The sequence below is a fragment of the Schistocerca serialis genome, chromosome 2, assembly GCF_023864345.2.
Source record: "Schistocerca serialis cubense isolate TAMUIC-IGC-003099 chromosome 2, iqSchSeri2.2, whole genome shotgun sequence".
In the NCBI taxonomy this organism is placed as follows: Eukaryota; Metazoa; Arthropoda; class Insecta; order Orthoptera; family Acrididae; genus Schistocerca; species Schistocerca serialis.
In genome coordinates, this window is record NC_064639.1 from 129709799 (window position 1) to 129729869 (window position 20071).

General features: G+C 40.0%; 1 protein-coding gene across 1 annotated transcript in view; it reads right to left on the reverse strand.

Moving 5' to 3' along the window:
* Positions 1 to 10529: 10529 nt before the first annotated feature.
* LOC126456821 (CDP-diacylglycerol--glycerol-3-phosphate 3-phosphatidyltransferase, mitochondrial) overlaps positions 10530 to 20071 on the reverse strand; it is a 123685-nt gene continuing 114143 nt past the window's right edge. The window contains exon 10 of the mRNA XM_050092620.1: positions 10530 to 10871. The gene's annotated coding sequence lies outside the window, so the exon portion shown is untranslated. The remainder of the gene's footprint in view (positions 10872 to 20071) is intronic.

Genomic DNA, 20071 nt, shown 5'->3' on the forward strand with positions numbered 1-20071 from the left:
AAAATATTTCAGACATGTGAAATACATTACAGAATACAGCCTTTCACTCCATTTGCTCACATGTCGGAAAAACACAATTTTTTATGTTTGACAACAAGAAGCTATAATTCAAGAGGATATTATGACAGTCCCAGTTTTACCAAGGCAATGCTATACCACACTGGCGTTTACGAAACAAATTGTGAGAGCATGTCTTATAATAGAACGTTTTAACATCATTTGGTAGAGAATCCTATAAGATTTTTCTGATACACTGAAAACAAATACCGTTTGTGTGATTACGTTTGACATTTTTGCTCTGTAATTCCCCTCTGCCGACCTAAGTGTACAGTTTCTGTCATCCAGCAGTCAGTCATTAGCAATAGGAGCAGATTCTTATGTCCTAGTTTCGTAAGCAATCTGATCATCACAAAACAGCCTGTTTCACGCAATCTACTCACATCTCAGGAATAACACTATCATTTCTAGGTTCCTCAATGGGCTATAATTCAAATGGTGTCTACTTTATACTTAGAGGTTTGAAGTATGAAATAACACAGGACTTGAGGTAACATCTATTTTTAAACACACAGTCATGACGATAATAATAAAAACAGTCATGATTCCACGAGAATAGATACAGTCGATTTATGTTAGTTTTATGAGCAAAATCAATGTCGTTTGAGAGCATTCCACATGTTCAAATTACTAATTGCCGTGCACAATAGCACTATATTCATTTCATATGTATGAAACTGTGATACAGATCAGCATCTACACAGTCATTTATTATGTCCGAGAACAATCATCATCATTATTTGTGATAACCAGAGTAGATAAAAAACTATGATCTATTGGCATCCAAACTTTAATCAGTGATACCTCTCCTTGTAACAGAACCTCCTATAAGATTTTACTGCATATAGTGAGAAACAAATACCTTATGCATGTTGACATCAAGCATATTACATACAAATGTTTTGCTCCATTGGAGTAGGTGGCCAGTAACCGTAGTCACTTGCACAGACCTGTAGTGGAGGAAGACCATATCCAATAGACTATCAATCACAAGAGAGATTCCTATGTTGTCCTTTCGTAAGGTATTTAATACATTGTTTTTCAGTTGCAACACATACATGCTGTGTATGACTACATCTTTGTACACCATCATACATTTTGTTTTTCTGCCATGACTTTGAGGTCTGTGTCAGAACTGTGTGACATTAATACTTTTCGAACTATTGGCTCTCACAGAAAGCTGGACTTTGTGTGGTGTTAACTATGCTGCTCCGGTAACACAGATGCTGGTAGAAATAAAACACAGGGCCAATGTTTCTTATTGACAAAAATGTGGAAAACATCGCAACATATGGAAACTGAAAGAGTTTGCAGCATTATGGAGAATTTCCAAACAGCTGTCTGAAGGTGATGACCTATACAATTAACCTCATCTTCCACAGTGATGGGGTAACAGATGTCTAGTGTTCCACCAAGACTTTCTCAAAGAGTGTCCGGCATTAAATGATATGGACACTGCTCTGTATTATACCATTCCACAGAAGTTAGTTCCCAACCAGAGCACCATAACTGGCGTTCAGAACAGACGAATTCGATGGCTAAGATGTGTTCATCAAACTAAAGTGAATTACAGTAGATGGTTAATGATAGATGTGGTTTGTGTGGGTTGATGGATATCTAAAATGTATTGAAAAGTGCTAAAGCGCTGTTTACTAACTTCGACTGGAAGGAGCACGCACATTTACTATATCGGTCCGACTCTGTTCATTACAGCAACGTGGCGCTGCACTCCTAATTAAACAGGAAGAGCGAACTTATTCAGATTAAAGACTGCGTCACCTCCTGAGCTGAAGAGGCACCCAGCGTCTTCAAACTGAATAACAAATGAGTCTTTTTAACGGGATCCGATGGGTGCTACACCTTTGGATACTTTTGAGAGGGTAAATATGCGTTTAAATTCTATTTCTGGACTTGCTGTCACCATAAAAAACCTCTATTACAACCAAAATACAGGCTATTGCAGAGAGAGAGAGAGAGAGAGAGAGAGAGAGAGAGAGAGAGAGATACTGCTGTTGTCATAACAGGCAGGCAGATGCAGGAAATAGCGAACGCATTTCCCTGTCTTTGTTAATGACCAGCGTAGGTGCCCAATTTGCACTCTCCACATGGCTCAGTAGGCGAGTAGCAAAACAATGACTATTTGTTCTGTTCAGCTGTGGAGAATAGTAGGTAGACCTCTCTACCATGACCTGACACCAGATAAAAAATATTTTCCTCGAGCGAAGCACTGGACTTGTTAGATTAGATTAGATTAATACTAGTTCCATGGATCGTGAATACGATATTTCGTAATGATGTGGAACGAGTCAAATTTTCAAATACATGACATAATTAAGTTAATTTAACAACACAATTAAGTACATATTATACAATGAATAGCCATAGAAACTGGTACATCTGCCTAATATTGTTAGGGGTCCCACGAGCATGCAGAAGTGCTGCAACACAATGTGGCATAGACACGACTGGTGTCTGAAGTTGTGCTGGAGGAAATTGACACCATAAATTCTGCAGGGCTGTCCATAAATCCGTAATACTGTGAGGGAGTGTAGATCTCCTCTGAACAGCCCCTTGCAAGGCAACCCAGATATCCTCAATAATGTTCATGCCTGGGGAGTTTGGTGGTCAGTGGAAGTGTTTAAACTCAGAAGAATGTTCCCGGAGCCACTTTGTATCAATTCTGGACGTGTGGGTGTCGCATTGTCCTGCTGAAATCGCCCAAGTCCGTCGGAATGCAAAATGGACATGAATGGATACAGGTTATGAGAGAGGTCTCTTACGTATGTGTCACCTATCACTGTCATATCTATACCTATCAGGGGTCTCATATCACTCCAACCGCACATGCCCCACAACATTACAGTTCCTCCCTCAACTTGATTCGTGTGTATCGTGGAGCATTGCTTACGCTTTTGAGTACTTTGTTTTGTATGAGCTGCAGACGGCGCAGGCGTGTGGGCGCAACGTATCCCCTGACAGGAGCTGCGTACGCCATCTGGGGGGTCGAATAAGTGTCATGTGCATTGACCTCGACACCCTTCTGTTTAGTGTGCTACGCCTGTTGAGCATAGGGTAGAACTGTTTGAGCCTCGCGCTTGCTCGGTTGGTCATGTATTTTATGTGGTCCCCCAGAGTAATTTCCGGTCCAGCCAGACACCGAGGTATTTGACTTTCTCACGGAAACGTATTGGGCGTGCATGTAGAGTTATTGGTCTGCAGTGTCGGTGTTTGCCGGGTTGCTTCGGTCTTCTAGTGAACAGAATGGCTTCACACTTGTCGACGTTTACTCTAACACGCCATTTCTCCAACCAAGGCTCAGCCACTCTGAGTGCAGTCTGTAAGCGTGACATAATGTTTGATGGTTTCCAATCTTGCGCGAGGATGGCTGTGTCATCCGCATAGATTGCCATCGTTGTGTTGTGTGTGGTTGGAAGATCGTTAATGTAGAGATTAAACAGTAGGGGCCCTAGGATGCTTCCCTGGGTTACTCCCGCGTGTATACCGTGTCGCGTTGATTGTTTTCCCTGCACGTCAGTGTTGAACCTCCTGTCTGTGAGGTATGAGCGTATGAGACGCACCAGCCCGTCGGGGAATCCCGCGTTGCTGAATTTGCGAACGAGGCCATTGTGCCATGTTGTTGTTGTTGTTGTTGTTGTTGTGGTCTTCAGTCCTGAGACTGGTTTGATGCAGCTCTCCATGCTACCCTATCCTGTGCAAGTTTCTTCATTTCCCAGTACCTACTGCAACCTACATCCTTCTGAATCTGCTTAGTGTATTCTTCTCTTGGTCTCCCTCTACGATTTTTACCCTCCACGCTGCCCTCCAGTGCTAAATTTGTGACCCCTTGATGCCTCAGAACATGTCCTACCAACCGGTCCCTTCTTCTCGTCAGGTTGTGCCACAAACTCCTCTTCTCCCCAATTCTATTCAATACTTCCTCATTAGTTATGTGATCTACCCATCTAATCTTCAGCATTCATCTGTAGCACCACATTTCGAAAGCTTCTATTCTCTTCCTGTCCAAGCTATTTATCGTCCATGTTTCACTTCCATACATGGCTACACTCCATACAAATACTTTCAGAAATGACTTCCTGACACTTAAATCTATACTCGATGTTAACAAATTGTACCATAGACGGTCGAAAGCATTTTCGATGTCCAGGAACACTGCCCCTGTTGCTTTGTTTGCGTTGAAGCCATGTGTTATATGTTCAATGACCTGTAAGAGTTGTTGTGTTGTGGAGTCGTGATTCCTGAAGCCGAATTGCTCCAGTCTCAGGATGTCATTTGTTATACAGCGCCTAGTGATGTGTTTGAGGATCATCTTCTCAACAATCTTGCTGAGCGAGCTCAGAAGGCTGATGGGTCAGTAATTTTATGGGAGGCTGTGGTCTTTCCCTGGCTTCCTGAACATCAGGACCTTGGCCGTCTTCCAAAAGGTGGGGAAGTGTTGATGTTTTAGTATGGTATTCGTTATGTGTGTTAGGTATTCAGTGGCTTTATCCGTGAACTCCTGGAGGACACGGTTTTGAATGCCATCATGACCAGGGGCTTTCCTAGCAGCGGAATGCATTATAGCCCAGGAGACTTCAGCTGTACTAGCATGTCGAATGTCATCGCGCGATGGTTGGGCTAAAATGCGTGTAACCTCCTGGTCAGTATCAAGTGTGAACACTGAATCTAATGGTATCAGGTTCAGTGTGAATGACACTGCGAGTGTGCGGGCCATTAGCTCTGCTTTCTCTTCCGCTGAGTATGCAGGTCCATCAGGCCCTTGAATTGTTGGGGTGTACATTTTCTCCCTGGTGAAGTGTCGGGCTAGTTGCCACACACCATGTCGCGCGGTGTCCAGCCCTTCGAGTTTTTGGTTCCACTGTTGTGTTCTATGTATTTGTATTTCGTCGTGTATGATGCCCTGTTGCCTGTTGATGTGCCTTTTGAAGTACTGACGCCTGGTGCGCTGCCATTGTCACCTGAGGCGATTCATCATTGAGATTAGGCCCAGGATTTCCTGGGGCAGGGCCACACTGTCTTGTTGTGAGGTGCGATCAGGTATGGTGCCCGCCATTGCGTCCTGGACGGCGTTAGTGAGGGTTTCTACTGCCACGTCAATTTGTGCTGTTTCGTTTATTTCGTGTATGGGTGGGATGTGGCTATCGAGCGTTTCCTTGAACATTGTCCAATTTGCACGCCCGTTGTCCAACATCCTGCGTTGTTCCATGTGCTGCAGTGTTCCGTCAATGTATAGTATTACAGGTTGGTGGTTTGAAGGCAGATCGTTTTCAATGGCAACGTTGAGTGTCGATGTAGTGCCCTTGATGAGGGCCATATCTAACACGTCTAGCCTATGTCCCCTCTGATAGGGAATGTGCGTCGGTTCAGTTGGCACTAGTATAATGTAGTTTCTGCCTAGTGAATGTTCATACAATTTTTTGCTGTTGGGATTTCGTATGCGTGAATTCCATTCTGGGTGCTCTGCGTTCAGATTTCCAGCGACTATTACTTGCGGTGAGATGTTGAGTAGTGTGTTGATATCGCGTGTTGAAATGCCTGCAGGACTGTTGTATACCGATATCAATGTGGTGTAGGCTCCGTTGAACTTGATTCTGACGGCTGTGGCCTCGATTTTTTCCAGTTCAGGGAGCTCTATGTTTGTGTGCTCAATGTCTTTGTGTATGACGATTGCAGTTCCACCTGCCACGGCGTCGCCCGGTCGGTCGGTACGATAGACGCAGTAGTCAGGAAAGTTTAATTGTTTGTGCGGTTTAAGCTTAGTCTCGCTCAGTAGTGTAAGGATTCCCTGGCGCTCCATGAACGCGGCAAATTCTGCCCTTTTGTTGTGAATCGAGTCTGCATTCCAGAACAGGATCTGTGATAGTGTGTGTGGGTTTGCGTTACGGGCAGGGTGTGGTATGTTAATCATGTGAGAGTGTGAAAGAGTGTTGTGATGGCAGTGTGTATGACAGCCCAGTATTGCCCACGTTCGGCGCTCATGAGCTGGGTGATAAGTGTAGTGACGGCCGTCAGCACCTTGGTAAGAATTTGAACGGTCGTGTGTCGAGGGAATAGTGTTTCCAGTATTCCCCCAGGTGATGTGTTGGTGTTGGTTGTGGCAGCCTGAGGTGCTGTTGTAGAGTTAGCGGCCGCTTGTGCGGGTATTGGTGTTTTGTCAGGAGTGGCACTTGTGTTTATGTTTTGTGGCAGAGATTGTGGCGCCTGTGTTACTTCTGTGGTGAGGGGGATGGTAGTGTAGGTTGTAGTCTCGATGTCTTGTTGACTGATTTCCTGTGTGTTAATGGTCTGTTGTTGGTGGGTGGCCTGTTGTGGTGATTTGGTGTTCCCCGCCCTGTGTTTCCATGTACGTCTATTCCTCCTCTGGGCTTGGGGTTCTTGTATGGGTGTGTTTTCCTGAATAACAGCTGCGCCAGAGACTTGCTGTCTGATATAGGTGTTGCCGACAGCAGCGCCGTATTTTGCCTGTTTACGTATCTCTGAATTTGAGTACACACGCCTATACCAGTTTCTTTGGTGCTTCAGTGTATATTACTCGTCTCTCTCTATAACTTACCCCTACAGAATTTCGAACTTCTTGCAGCATTTTAGATTGTCGAACGCTTTTTCACGGTCGACAGATCCTTTGAAAGTGTCTTGCTTTTTCTTAAGTCTTGCTTCCATTATCAACCGCAAGATCAGACTTGTGTCTTCAATGTTTTTACCTTTTCTAAAGCCAAAATGATAGTCATCTAACACATCCTCAGTTTTCTTTTCTATTCCTCTGTGTATCAACTTTCAGACGCTTGAGCTATTAAGCTGATTGTGCGATAATTCTCGCACTTGTTAGCTCCTGCTGTCTATGTTATCGTGTTATTTTGCAAAAGTCAGATGGTATGTCGCCAGACTCATACCTTCTACCACAGTCTAACATACCAATTACACACAAACGTGTATAGTCGATTTGTTGCTACTTCCCCATCGATTTTAGAAATTCTGATGGAATGTTATGTATCCCTTCTGCCTTAATCATATGTCCTCCAAAGGTTTCTTAAATTCTGAATTAATATGAACCAATGCAGTAGAAAACAAAAAATGATTGTTGGCTGTCACATACTACTCCAAAATTCGAGCACTGACCTTGTATCTTTTTTTTGTGCATAGTGTATTGTTTTACTTTCCTAATGAGATGACGAAAATATTTTATACATATTTTACTTGTCTATGAAAGGTGGAAGGGTAAATAAAGAAAAACTGAAAATAGTAATGGGCAGGCAGGCAATACCAATCACTTACAGTATTTACTGGAAAAATTTCATGTTCTTAAACGCGTCGTTTTTTCGTGACCCCTCGGCGCCGTCTACAGCGTCATTGAAATGTAATTAATTGGAAACGAGATTCGACAATATGAATAACTGCAATAGAAAATGTCGACAATATGAATAACTACAACAGAAAATGTAAAGATATCTTGTTTGCTGTAACTTCTTATGCTGTTAGCGAAAAACGAAAATAAACTGTAACATGAGCTATGATACTGTGACGAAAAGCACAATACCATTGTTCTTTGCATCTTTAAGGGGGGATGTAACGGAAAATGTAAACATTTATTTAAAAATTCATTACAGTCATATTTATTAATGTAAATATCTAACATTTTGCTTGTATAAAGCAAAAGCCACGTGTTTTAACGGAAAAATGTAATGAAATATGCAGGATTAATATTTTGCCAGAAATTTTAATTTTTTATTGTCTTTTTTGTAAAAAGCCATAACTCAAATTCTAAATAATCTAATTAATCTGAAAATTTTATGTAGTGTCCTCAGAAGGTTATAAGACCATTGAACTACAGTTATTAATTTAAGGTACAAAAGGTATCATTAACGGAGTTTTTAATTTTGCACATCAAAAATTAACTTTTTCTCTACATACGATCATCTAGAAATCAGAATGTAATTGCAGGATCTCATATTTTTTAGTTCCACGGAGACAGCAATACGTTGCAAACAGTTTCTGAAAATTTCATAGCATTAGCGCATATACTTTTTGACAAAAGGCTTCCAATAATGTAAAACAGAGAAAGTGAGATTCAAAGATTTTCTTCACATACTTCTACATGTAACAAGCTTACCTTAATTTTAAAATCCTCCATACTCATACTCCTCATCCTCCAGGTTTCTCTGCTCTCCTCTTTGAATCTGCCCTGCCTGTATTTGCATGTAAGACACTGACTGGTAGTTTTCTTGATCCTGCTCTCGTCAATGGTGTAAAGTTCTTTTGTTGTAAACACACCGGGATTAATACCAAATCTCTTCAGCACTTCAATTCTGCCATTATTACCGTTATTGTAACATAAAATTGAATCATAGTCACCTATGATGAGTACTTCAAGTCAAATGTCCTTTTTGACCATCTAATCCAAATTAAATTATTGAGGCTTTCATTTGCATTTTGTGTCTTTCCGTGAAGACACTTCCTCAATAAATTAGGGTTTGCAAGAAACCTGAATGTGGGCTCAGTTGCAATCAAATGGTTCAAATGGCTCTGAGCACTATAGGATTTAACTGCTGTGGTCATCAGTCCCCTAGAACTTAGAACTACTTAAACCTAACTAACCTAAGGACATTACACACATCCATGCCTGAGGCAGGATTCGAACCTGCGACCATAGCGGTCACGTGGCTCCAGAGTGTAGCGCCTAGAGCCACACGGCCACTCCGGCGGGCAGTTGCAATCATAACAGGTTCTGGTAATGAGTGTTTATGTGAATATGTCTAAGTTCTGTTGTTGAATTTACACCAATCATCTTTCAGACACAGATTGTGCATTGGTGTTCAGTCAGTGGATAGTTTGTGGAAAAAAAATGCCCACATATCATGCCTCATTGCCTCTAAATTATGTGTGTTTTCGTGACAGCTCTCCCATAAAACAGAGAACTACTTTCTTTCAGAGGAAGCCTATGTTTTCCTCCTAGTGGTATTCCATCCTCAAGTCCTTCACCTTTCTTCTCTTTCAGCAAGTGACGAAGTCTACAACCAAGCCTCCTATGGATGTGGCCAACACATTCCAAATTTTCTATTGTTTTACTGTACGGATTTTTATCTGTTACAGCTTAGAACTAAGAGGAGTCCCTATCACCAAGGTATCTAGTATATGTAACACCATACTGTCCCTCAGATCGGGAGAACATCCTCACAACAGCAGCAGCCACCATACCCCCACTTGAGCCACTATAATTTTTAGAGCTTGCTACTGCATGCTTTTCTTGCCACAGTGTCTCACTACCTCCATTGTTGAACATTTTACTTGTTGCACACTGGTGGCAGTATTTGGACATAATTTCTACACTGAAAACATTACCTGAGTCAATATCAATAACAGACGCAACGCCATACAGCGATGTGTGAGCCCTTTTCGTCCAGATCCCATCCACAGACACACACAGCACACAGGTCAGTAACATATGTAAGAGATCCACTGGCATGAATATCTGCACCAGGATCTATTTGTTTGGATTATTTCCACCAATTCCGTCACTGCTTTCTTCATATTAACTTTGGTAGTATTGCAAACAGCATCAGACATTTACTTATTTATTTTTCCAAACCTTGTACAAGATGTAGGTATGTTCACAAAACCACACAATAAATTACCTCCTCCCTTGCCCTGTCCAAGGCATTTCAGAGCAGATGCTAACCTAAAATTGCTTTCATAGGTACCTGTGTCAGATTTTTTTGGATGAGGAAAATGAAAATTCATAGCCACACGAATTACAAATTAACTTAAGATCACAAGCTGTTCCCACTCTTCTTTCTTCAACAATAATTATCCATTCTGTATTTTTACAGCTAACATATGAACATGAAAACTTCATAGCCTGGCAGAGAAGCTATAAATCAATAAGTCTGGATCCAGTGGAATCCATATTAACATCATTCAGGTAGCTGTACAATTCTCCTGTCCCAAGTTTCGATGCTGAAGCTGAGAGCTTATGTTCTTCATTTCGAGCTGCTTCCTCTTTTTTGTTGGTAAACTGATTTCCATGAAACCTCCGTTTCCTAAACACAGATTTTCCACCACCCATTACGCATAAATCTTGACTTCCACGTAAAGGTTTGGGAATTCAACCTTCCACCTACTAACATGTGTTAGTATTGTCAAAACGTAAATAAACCACACGCAAGAAAATATTCAGGCAAAAATATAGATGTCAGCCAGAGATATACATATCAGCCAAAGCTATCAAAAGAAAATAGCCTTCACACTGACAAAAAATTTGCTGAAGCAAGCAGTTTCCCAAGTGTCGGAAAAGGTGGGAGTGGCCGTCAGTGCAGAGTCAATCAGTTTAACAATTTAAAGGCATTTCTATAGCTGCTATCATGATAAAATTCACGCACAACATAGATTAAACTGTGTAGATCAAGAAAATAATATTTTTGAAAATCGATTTTTTGGACCAAAATACACATTACATCCCCCCCAAGCCAACTTCAGTTTCTGTTATCAAATTGTTAAGGTATGTGTAAAATGCGTATACAAAGTTCACAATACTTAAGAAGATGAAATATCTGTAACAGTGAATAAACAACACCCGTACTGCATCCCAATCCGTGCATCCGAATGTTCACTCCATAGATATTTATGCGTATCACCACAATCTGGATTGTGCCTATCACTCAAAAGTGGTTATATCACTACATCTTCTGCATTTTTCCTTTTTGCAGTCATTGCAATTAATATTGTCAACCGTAAAAAGTTGAATCAGTTCATTTCCTTGATTTATTCACTAAACTCTGAAATGTAGCTGGATTGAAGTTTTTCTGTTAATTATAAACAAAACAGACAATTAGTAACCATCAATAACATTCAATATTCGGTTATCACTTTATGTTTCATTATACATAATTACATGCAGTCGCTGTGGTAATAACTGATGATTGTCAGGTATACAACATTCACTTTCTCTCTGGAAAATATGGCAAATCGACAGCTAAAATGAAAGTCTAATTGTATTCCAAAACTTCCCAGGCCCACTAGTGTGGATCGATGACCTTGCTGTTTGGTCCCCTTCCCCAAATCAACCACTCAACCAGGCCCATTAGTGCCACTACCTTGTGAGGATGCTGTATAGAGTCTATGTTTCCTCAGCTGACATTCAGGTTTATAATTTCTTTGGCCTGTATGCAGTGAGCGAGTGTCGCATGATTGCGAGTGATGAACTGCTGGGTGCGGGCTTCCACGTACACGTGAGAAACAAGTGAGGGCAGCGAGAACTAATTGCGTAGATGTAGTTCTCTAATGTGAATCATGTGTTGTACTTCCCGTATCTTAATATCACTGAGAGGTGACTGCTAGAGTAGGGGTAGACTGTAAATTCCGGTGTCTGACTGGGATTCGTCATTGCGACCTTATGGCCTTAAGGCTTGCACTTTACCAATAGGTCAACAAGCTTGTAGCAGTTAATAATGAAAGGGGATAACTGCAGTACCCTGTCAGATAATAATACATAATCACAATATACTGCTTTTACAATAACTTCATGTGCCAAGATAGTGATTTTTTGTCATCTTCCGGAGCACAAAATCTCAATCATCCGAGGGGTTGCTGAGAAAATTTTTCAGGTAGCCTGAGAGGAGGACATAAGATGTGCATAGGATGTAGCTACATGTTTATGGCTCCAGAGACAGTTTTCTGAACGGGCTGGAATTAGTGTAAGAGGCATAGCAATATGTTTGCAGTCCAGGAGTCACCAGCAGCTGTTGGTGTGTGCAGTGATCAAAAGCAAACCTACATTTCATAATATAGGTTGTGTGTAAATTAAAGAACATTGTATAGTCTAGACCAACCAAATGAGGCAGGGCAGTTGTTAAGATGCTGATCTCGTATTTGCGCGGATAGAATCTGCTCTGTCCAGTCATCCTATTTTTCCTAAATCATTTAAGGTAAATGTTGGGATGGCTTCTTCATCAAGGCCACAGTCAACCACCTGTCCTATATACAAGAGAGAGAGAGAGAGAGAGAGAGAGAGAGAGAGAGAGAGAGAGAGAAAGAGAGAGTTTTAACTAAATATTTTCACTCCAGTTTGTTGAAAAACTGTTTCATTGTGAGATGATCCCTGGCTGAATAAATAAATATAGTTTTTTTCAGTTTTTAAGTGGGCTTTGTCAAAATATTTATTGTCTGCCTCGAAGTATCTGCAAGTTCATGTTTTCCAGCATCTCTGTGATGCTATCCTACAGATCAAACAAATCTGTGACCATTCATTCCCACTGCCCTTTTCTGTGTATTTCCAATGCCCTGTTTGTTTTACTTGGTACAGACCCCACCACTTGAACTATATTCTAGGATAGGATGTAAGAGTGTATTGTAAGCAATCTCCTTTGTACAATGATAGCATTTTCCTAATATTCTACCAGTGAACCCGTGTCTAATACCTTCTGTACTTATAACCAAGCCTGTGTGGTCACTTCATGTCATACTCCTATCATACAAATTGTTATACCCATGTATTTGTATGGATTAGCCAGTTCCAGTTGTGACTCATTGATGTTGTATACATTGTTTCGTTTTGTGAAGCATACAATTTTACATTTATGAACATATAAAAGAAGTTGGCAATCCTCACACCGCTTTGAAATCTTACACACATTCAGTTGAATATTTGTGTGTGTGTGTGGTTTTTTTTTTCTCTTCAGGCAGTTTTGTTAACATAAAGCCATATGATCTGCAAGAAGCTCATATTACTGTTAATACTGTCTAAAAGGTCATTAATAAACATCATGTACAGCAAAATTCCCAAAATACTACCCTGTGCCACTAATGAATACATTGAGGGTTCATGTAGATAAGATGGTCACTGAGGCATAAACCACAATAAAACGGCGGAGAAATTAGCAAATAGAGCATTTTACAATGCAGAAGACAGAGGGTATTGCTTCCACACACAGGTATTCTTCACAGAGTAAGATAAGGTGCCAATTACTGAGCTAGAGTTCTAGGCAGTGGAATCATCCCCATGCAAGAGAGTAAAATGTTACACTTTCATCCAACCCTTCATATATCACAACCTCGGCACAGTTAGACTAATCTTACAAGAAGACATTCAGGTACCATTACTAGAATTTTATTAGGTCTTGTATACTGCTCAACTTATAATATAAAGTCGACAATTCATGCACAGTTGAAACCATAACTAGTAACTATTTTTTTCTGGTAACTGAACAAACACCCATAAACCAAGATCACTAAAAAAAGCATTTTATTGGATGACTTGTTTTGATAAAGCTATGCTGAAGTCATTGGACCTTACGTTTTAGAATATATTATCCATCAGTGTTACAAGCCGCTTCAGATTGTACATGTACATCCCACTACCACCAAGAAGGCCGCTACACATCAACATGTGTAACGTAGAAGTATTATGTATAAACATAATATTATTGTGCCAATTGCAAGTGTTCATGTTCACTACCAACTGGCAACTTCAGTTACCGTACATTGCAGGTCACCTCCAGGCTGACCATGTTAAGAATATATATACCTTTTATCCATATGTAAATTTTTTATAAATGTTATACACACTGATTATGTTTGAAATTTGTAAAATGTGTTCACTGAGACTTGCAAGGATTAGCTGGTCTTCTAAAGTTGGTAACAAAATAAAAGAAGGCTGCATGGAATCGTTCTGATGGTCTCGAATTGTTGTTTTGGAAAAAGTGATCCGAAGACACGACTTCTTGCCACTGTGTTTCAGGCACGCTGGAATAATTTGGAATCTCCCAGGTGCACCAAGGCACAGGGATGTACACAGGAGTCTTCATTTTGTGCTTGCAATGTATTTACACAGCAGTAAACCCACTCAAACATCTAAATTACAAGAACCACTGCTGGAATGAAAAATCAGTAATTAAGTCTCTGATGGTCCAGTGTGGATACAGGACAGTGGCTGGTCAGATATTTCCCCAAGAAAAATTGTCAAACAACCGTATGTTTTCAGAAGTTAATTTATTTAGACTAACAGTTTCAGCATCTCATTAATGTCGTCGTTAGGCCCCTGTGCATTCCATGTATAGACAATCAGATACTTTGATGAATGCACAACTGGAGCCATCAATATTTGGATTCCATGAAATTTGTTGTGGAGTGTGGCAGTCAAGTCTTCGAAGTACACACTCCACATAAATTTCCTGAAACCCAGATATTGATGGCTCCAGTTATGCATGCATTGGTGTCTATACATCGAGTGGATAGGGACCTGAGGATGGCATTATAATGAGATGCTGAAACTGTTCATCTAAATAAAATAACTTCTGAAAACATACACCTGTTTAGTTATTTTTCTTTGATAAAGTAGTAATCAGTTACATGTTGGAACTGTGCATAGTGGACTGGTGACCATATTGTTTTTGTAATGATTAAATTGTTCTTTTCATTTTTGCACATAACGAACACTTCCCCTGCTTCAATGATTAGCACTACATTTAAATTGTCTTATTTCCAAACTTTTTAAGGTCTGGTCAAATAGGGAGCTGGCAGCAGCTGCATACTGTAGCATTGTCTCTGTAGCAGTCTTCTCCTCCTTCTCTCCCTCCCCCCTCTTTCTCCACCCCCCTTTTTTTTGGTGTGGCAGGGGGGGGGGGGGGGGGGGAGGAGCTGTCACAAGTCTGAGTGGATTGATGTGATCAACTGTGAATTCCTTTCCTGTACCAAGTTCTTCATCTCAGAGTAGCACTTGCATGCAGTTTCTTAGTCTTTAGTTATTTGTTGGTTACATTCCAATCTCTGTCTTCCTCTACAGTCTTTAGCCTCTATAGCTCTCTCTACTATCATGGATATTTTTCCTTTATGTCTTAACTTATGTCCTCTCATCTTGTCCCTCCTTCTTGTCCAATGTTTTTCACATGTTCCTTTCCTCACTGATTCTGCAAAGAACCTCCTCATTCCACATTTTACTGTCTAGGTGCAGCATACACTGGGACCAGCCAAGACCACCTACAGGAGTTTGGAACCCTGGACTGCTGAAGGCACTGATAGAGGTCTCTGCAATTCACAGTACAGTGATCCTACACTGAGGTAGTCACTGAAGCAGATAAATTAAAGCAGTAGCTCATTATATACTCAACTGGTCCTTTCATTGCAATTTTGGGAGCTCTTGCTGTCTTTTCTTTCTTTGTAATTGACAAACTCATACTCATGATTTGCATACTGGTATGTTTTATAAAAAGAACACTAACATGCGTTTACGATAATTTACTATAAATTGCTGGAGTTATAATACAAAATTTAACACAATGATTCTGAACTAGAAGGCTCATAATAAATTCTGAAAAACCAGTGACACTCAATTTCTATACTCCACCCTGCAGCACTGATTTTTAACACTGATACAAAAACTGTCCCATCAGTAATTGAGGAAAAATTGTTAGGTACATATGAGGGTGGTTCACAAAGTAAGGTCCATTTCTCTGTAAATAAAGAACTTCCATAGAAAAAAAAAATGTTACCTATCTCTTCAAACTACAGCCTTTTCTTTATTTTTCAATATGGTCACCATTTAAATTTAAGCATTTGTCACAGCATTTTAGTAGTTTAAAAATCCCTTCTTCATAAAATTATTTGCCTGGGTGCATCACCAATCTTTCATGGTGTTTTGTAGTTCGCCGTCACTTTCAAAGTGTTGTGACGTAAGTCACTTCTTCATGTGAGTGAAGAGATCAAAATCACTTGGCGCCAAGTCTGGGCTGTTAAGGAATGTTCAAAAATGTCTCATTTGAGTTGCTTTAAAATCAGAAAGCCTATCACTTCTCTTTTCACCATGAATGTTCCATCATGTCTAAAAATCAGACCTATTGCCACACAAAACCTTCACTCGCAATGTTTGGACTGTACGCAGTGCACACCTAACAATGAATGTGTACTGCTGAAATAAATCTTGTTACTGCTTGTACATTGGGGAACTTTTTATTACAGTGCTCATATTTTGAGCGAATGTGCGAAAGAACAACTTCATACTTTCACAGCTGGGTGCTTACTGAATCAGAGAACATACAGATGTGACAGTAGCAGACTCCACGCACAAATACTAGCGCCACACTAGAGTGATGGTCACTTTTTGAACCAACATAGTACACTCTGGAAAACCTAAAATCGGAGATGCACTCATAGTGTCAGAATAATAAAACAAGCTCACGATTGCTACAAGTTGCCCCGAATGATAGTCCCTGATTTTCAGCCAAGTTTTAGCATTTTTCCCTGACACTTTTTGAGATCTCAAGGGTAAGCAAATACACAAGTTGACAAAAAAAATGTAAGGACTCCCGTATTTCTGAACGTGCGAGCAAAAATCTTAAGTACTAACATGAAAATCTTCTGTAATTAACTGTTTTCAGGTGGAGAAAACAAGCCAAATGGTACATATGTGCCATTAAAACCACTGTTGTTATTTTATTTCAATAAAACAAAACATATTTGATGACAAAAATATGCATTTCATTGGAGTCGCAAGACAGAATTAAAATACCTTCACTGATTTCAGAAATAATGTCAGAAAATAATAGGCCTCTTGAAAGAAGTGTATAAGACAGGGAAAAGGTGTGTAAACCACCACTATAGGTGACTCCCAATACAATTTTGATTCTACTACGTTCATTATTGTCATTTATTACCCACTGTGTTATGTCTATTATTTTACAGGTATTGTGTGGTTTTTCTTTCAAGAAATACTGAGTACATAGCATACAACCTGCCAGCGACTGCTACAATTTTCTTCTTCTTATCCTCCGTACTTTCTAATATACAAACTACTTTCAAAGTACCAAAAGGCACTAGAATAAATAAAATGTCTATAAAGTGCTGCAGTGTACAATGTAATTGCAGTAAGACAGCTGCAGTTCTTGAAATCCGTCCCCGTGGCCTCTGGCCTGCCAAGGAACACATTAGTCCTGGGTCCATGGATAAAACACGAAAATCCACTGCATTATGCCACACGCAAACAGATCTGGCCTGCGGGCAGATCGATGACATTAGATCCGATGGGCAGGGCCTGCACATTTGTGGGAAACAATGGGCTTCAGATCAACAGGCCTGATCTGTTAGAGATACCCAAGAAATGACCTGTGGTTTTGGCCCTTGACAGAAGTCCACTCATGTGGCCAGCTATTCACATGTCACAGACACCATATTGATGAAATGAGACTGTGGTGATCAATCCATGCAGCAGATAACTTGTGCGAACACACTGACAATCAATACTAATGAAGACAGGTAGCAACTCACAGTAAAGATGATCATTGAGCTGCAGACAGGCACATACAAAAGACAATGACACTCTCACAATTAAATTTTTGGACATAGCCTTTGTCAGAGAATGAGACCACACAAAACATTCACACAATCACTCACACACAACTCATGCATAAATGACCGCTGTCTCCAGCTGCTGTGTCAACAGTCTCTGAGAATCAGATCCAAACAAACCACTCCCTAGGCCTCCTTGCCTCTTGTCGGCAGCTGTTTGGCTAGTGGCAAGATGTGGTGGCAGCACTGGCTGCCAGCTGAGGGAGTGGTAGAGAGGGTAGAAGCAGTACGAATGAGGAGTATGGTAGTGGCGCGTGTACTCAGCTGCGCCCAGCCAGCGACGATGGATGACATCTCAGTAAACAAACCATTTCATCTACTGAGACAAAAACATGATTTTTCCAGTTTTTTTTTTTAATTCAAATTTTCCTGTTTCCCAGAACTTGTGGCAACCCTCAAGCTACACGCAGGGATTCCTGCAGACCAATATTCAAAAGTCTCAATATAATGTCTCTGCCTAGTTTATCTATCTATCAAGTAGTAACCTTCACAAAAGGCAAAATCTTAAAAGAAGCAAATATATCCAAGTATAACTGATTTCGCATGTTATACTGAAAGTAAAAAACATTTGTACAAGAAGGGTACGTCATTCTCACATTATGCTGCATAACCTCATGCATCCAGTTCAAACAGATACCAAATTTACATGAATTTAAAATGAAACTGAAAAGGAACTTGCTTGATAACAGCTTGGGAAGAACGACTCCTTAAATGTCTTTGTGGACATGGTAGTTAGTCTAATCTTATCTTGGCAGGCACTAATGGGAGATATATGGTGGGGGCTGAAGAAATAATCTCTTTTTTGAAACCCTATAACTCCCACACATTGCAATGCTTAGATTAGATTAGATTACATTAATACTAGTTCCATGAATCATGAATACGATATTTCGTAATGATGTGGAATGAGTCAAATTTTCCAATACAAGACATAATTAAGTTAATTTAACAACATACTTAAGTTAATATAGCAACTTTTTTTTTGTTTTTTATTTTTTTATTTTTCATTTTTTAATATTTTTTTTCTTTATTTATATCTAAAAATTCCTCTATGGAGTAGAAGGAGTTATCATTCAGAAATTCTTTTAATTTCTTCTTAAATACTTGTTGGTTATCTTTCAGACTTTTGATACTATTTGGTAAGTGACCAAAGACTTTAGTGCCAGTATAATTCACCCCTTTCTGTGCCAAAGTTAGATTTAATCTTGAATAGTGAAGATCATACTTTCTCCTAGTATTGTAGTTATGCACACTGCTATTACTTTTGAATTGGGTTTGGTTGTTAATAACAAATTTCATAAGAGAGTATATATACTGAGAAGCTACTGTGAATATCCCTAGATCCTTAAATAAATGTCTGCAGGATGATCTTGGGTGGACTCCAGCTATTATTCTGATTACACGCTTTCTTGCAATAAATACCTTATTCCTCAGTGATGAATTACCCCAAAATATGATGCCATATGAAAGCAATGAGTGGAAATAGGCGTAGTAAGCTAATTTATTAAGATGTTTATCACGAAAATTATTCAGATTGTGAAGGGAGACGAAAATTTAATAGTCATTGGTGACTGGAATTCGAGTGTAGGAAAAGAAAGAGAAGGAAACATAGTAAGTGAATATGGATTGGGGCTAAGAAATGAAAGAGGAAGCCGCCTGGTAGAATTTTGCACAGAGCACAACATAATCGTAGCTAACACTTGGTTTAAGAATCATGAAAGAAGGTTGTATACATGGAAGAACCCTGGAGATACTAAAAGGTATCAGATAGATTATATAATGGTAAGACAGAGATTTAGGAACCAGGTTTTAAATTGTACGACATTTCCAGGGGCAGATGTGGACTCTGACCACAATCTATTGGTTATGACCTGTAGATTAAAACTGAAGAAACTGCAAAAAGGTGGGAATTTAAGGAGATGGGACCTGGATAAACTGAAAGAACCAGAGGTTGTACAGAGTTTCAGGGAGAGCATAAGGGAACAATTGACAGGAATGGGGGAAAGAAATACAGTAGAAGAAGAATGGATAGCTTTGAGGGATGAAGTAGTGAAGGCAGCAGAGGATCAAGTAGGTAAAAAGACGAGGGCTAGCAGAAATCCTTGGGTAACAGAAGAAATATTGAATTTAATTGATGAAAGGAGAAAAAATAAAAATACAGTAAATGAAGCAGGCAAAAAGGAATACAAACATCTCAAAAATGAGATCGACAGGACGTGTAAAATGGCTAAGCAGGGATGGCTAGAGGACAAATGTAAGGATGTAGAGGCCTATCTCACTAGGGGTAAGATAGATACTGCCTACAGGAAAATTAAAGAGACCTTTGGAGATAAGAGAACGACTTGTATGAATATCAAGAGCTCAGATGGAAACCCAGTTCTAAGCAAAGAAGGGAAAGCAGAAAGGTGGAAGGAGTATATAGAGGGTCTATACAAGGGCGATGTACTTGAGGACAATATTATGGAAATGGAAGAGGATGTAGATGAAGATGAAATGGGAGATATGATACTGCGTGAAGAGTTTGACAGAGCACTGAAAGACCTGAGTCGAAACAAGGCCCCCGGAGTAGACAACATTCCATTGGAACTACTGATGGCCTTGGGAGAGCCAGTCCTGACAAAACTCTACCATCTGGTGAGCAAGATGTATGAAACAGGCGAAATAC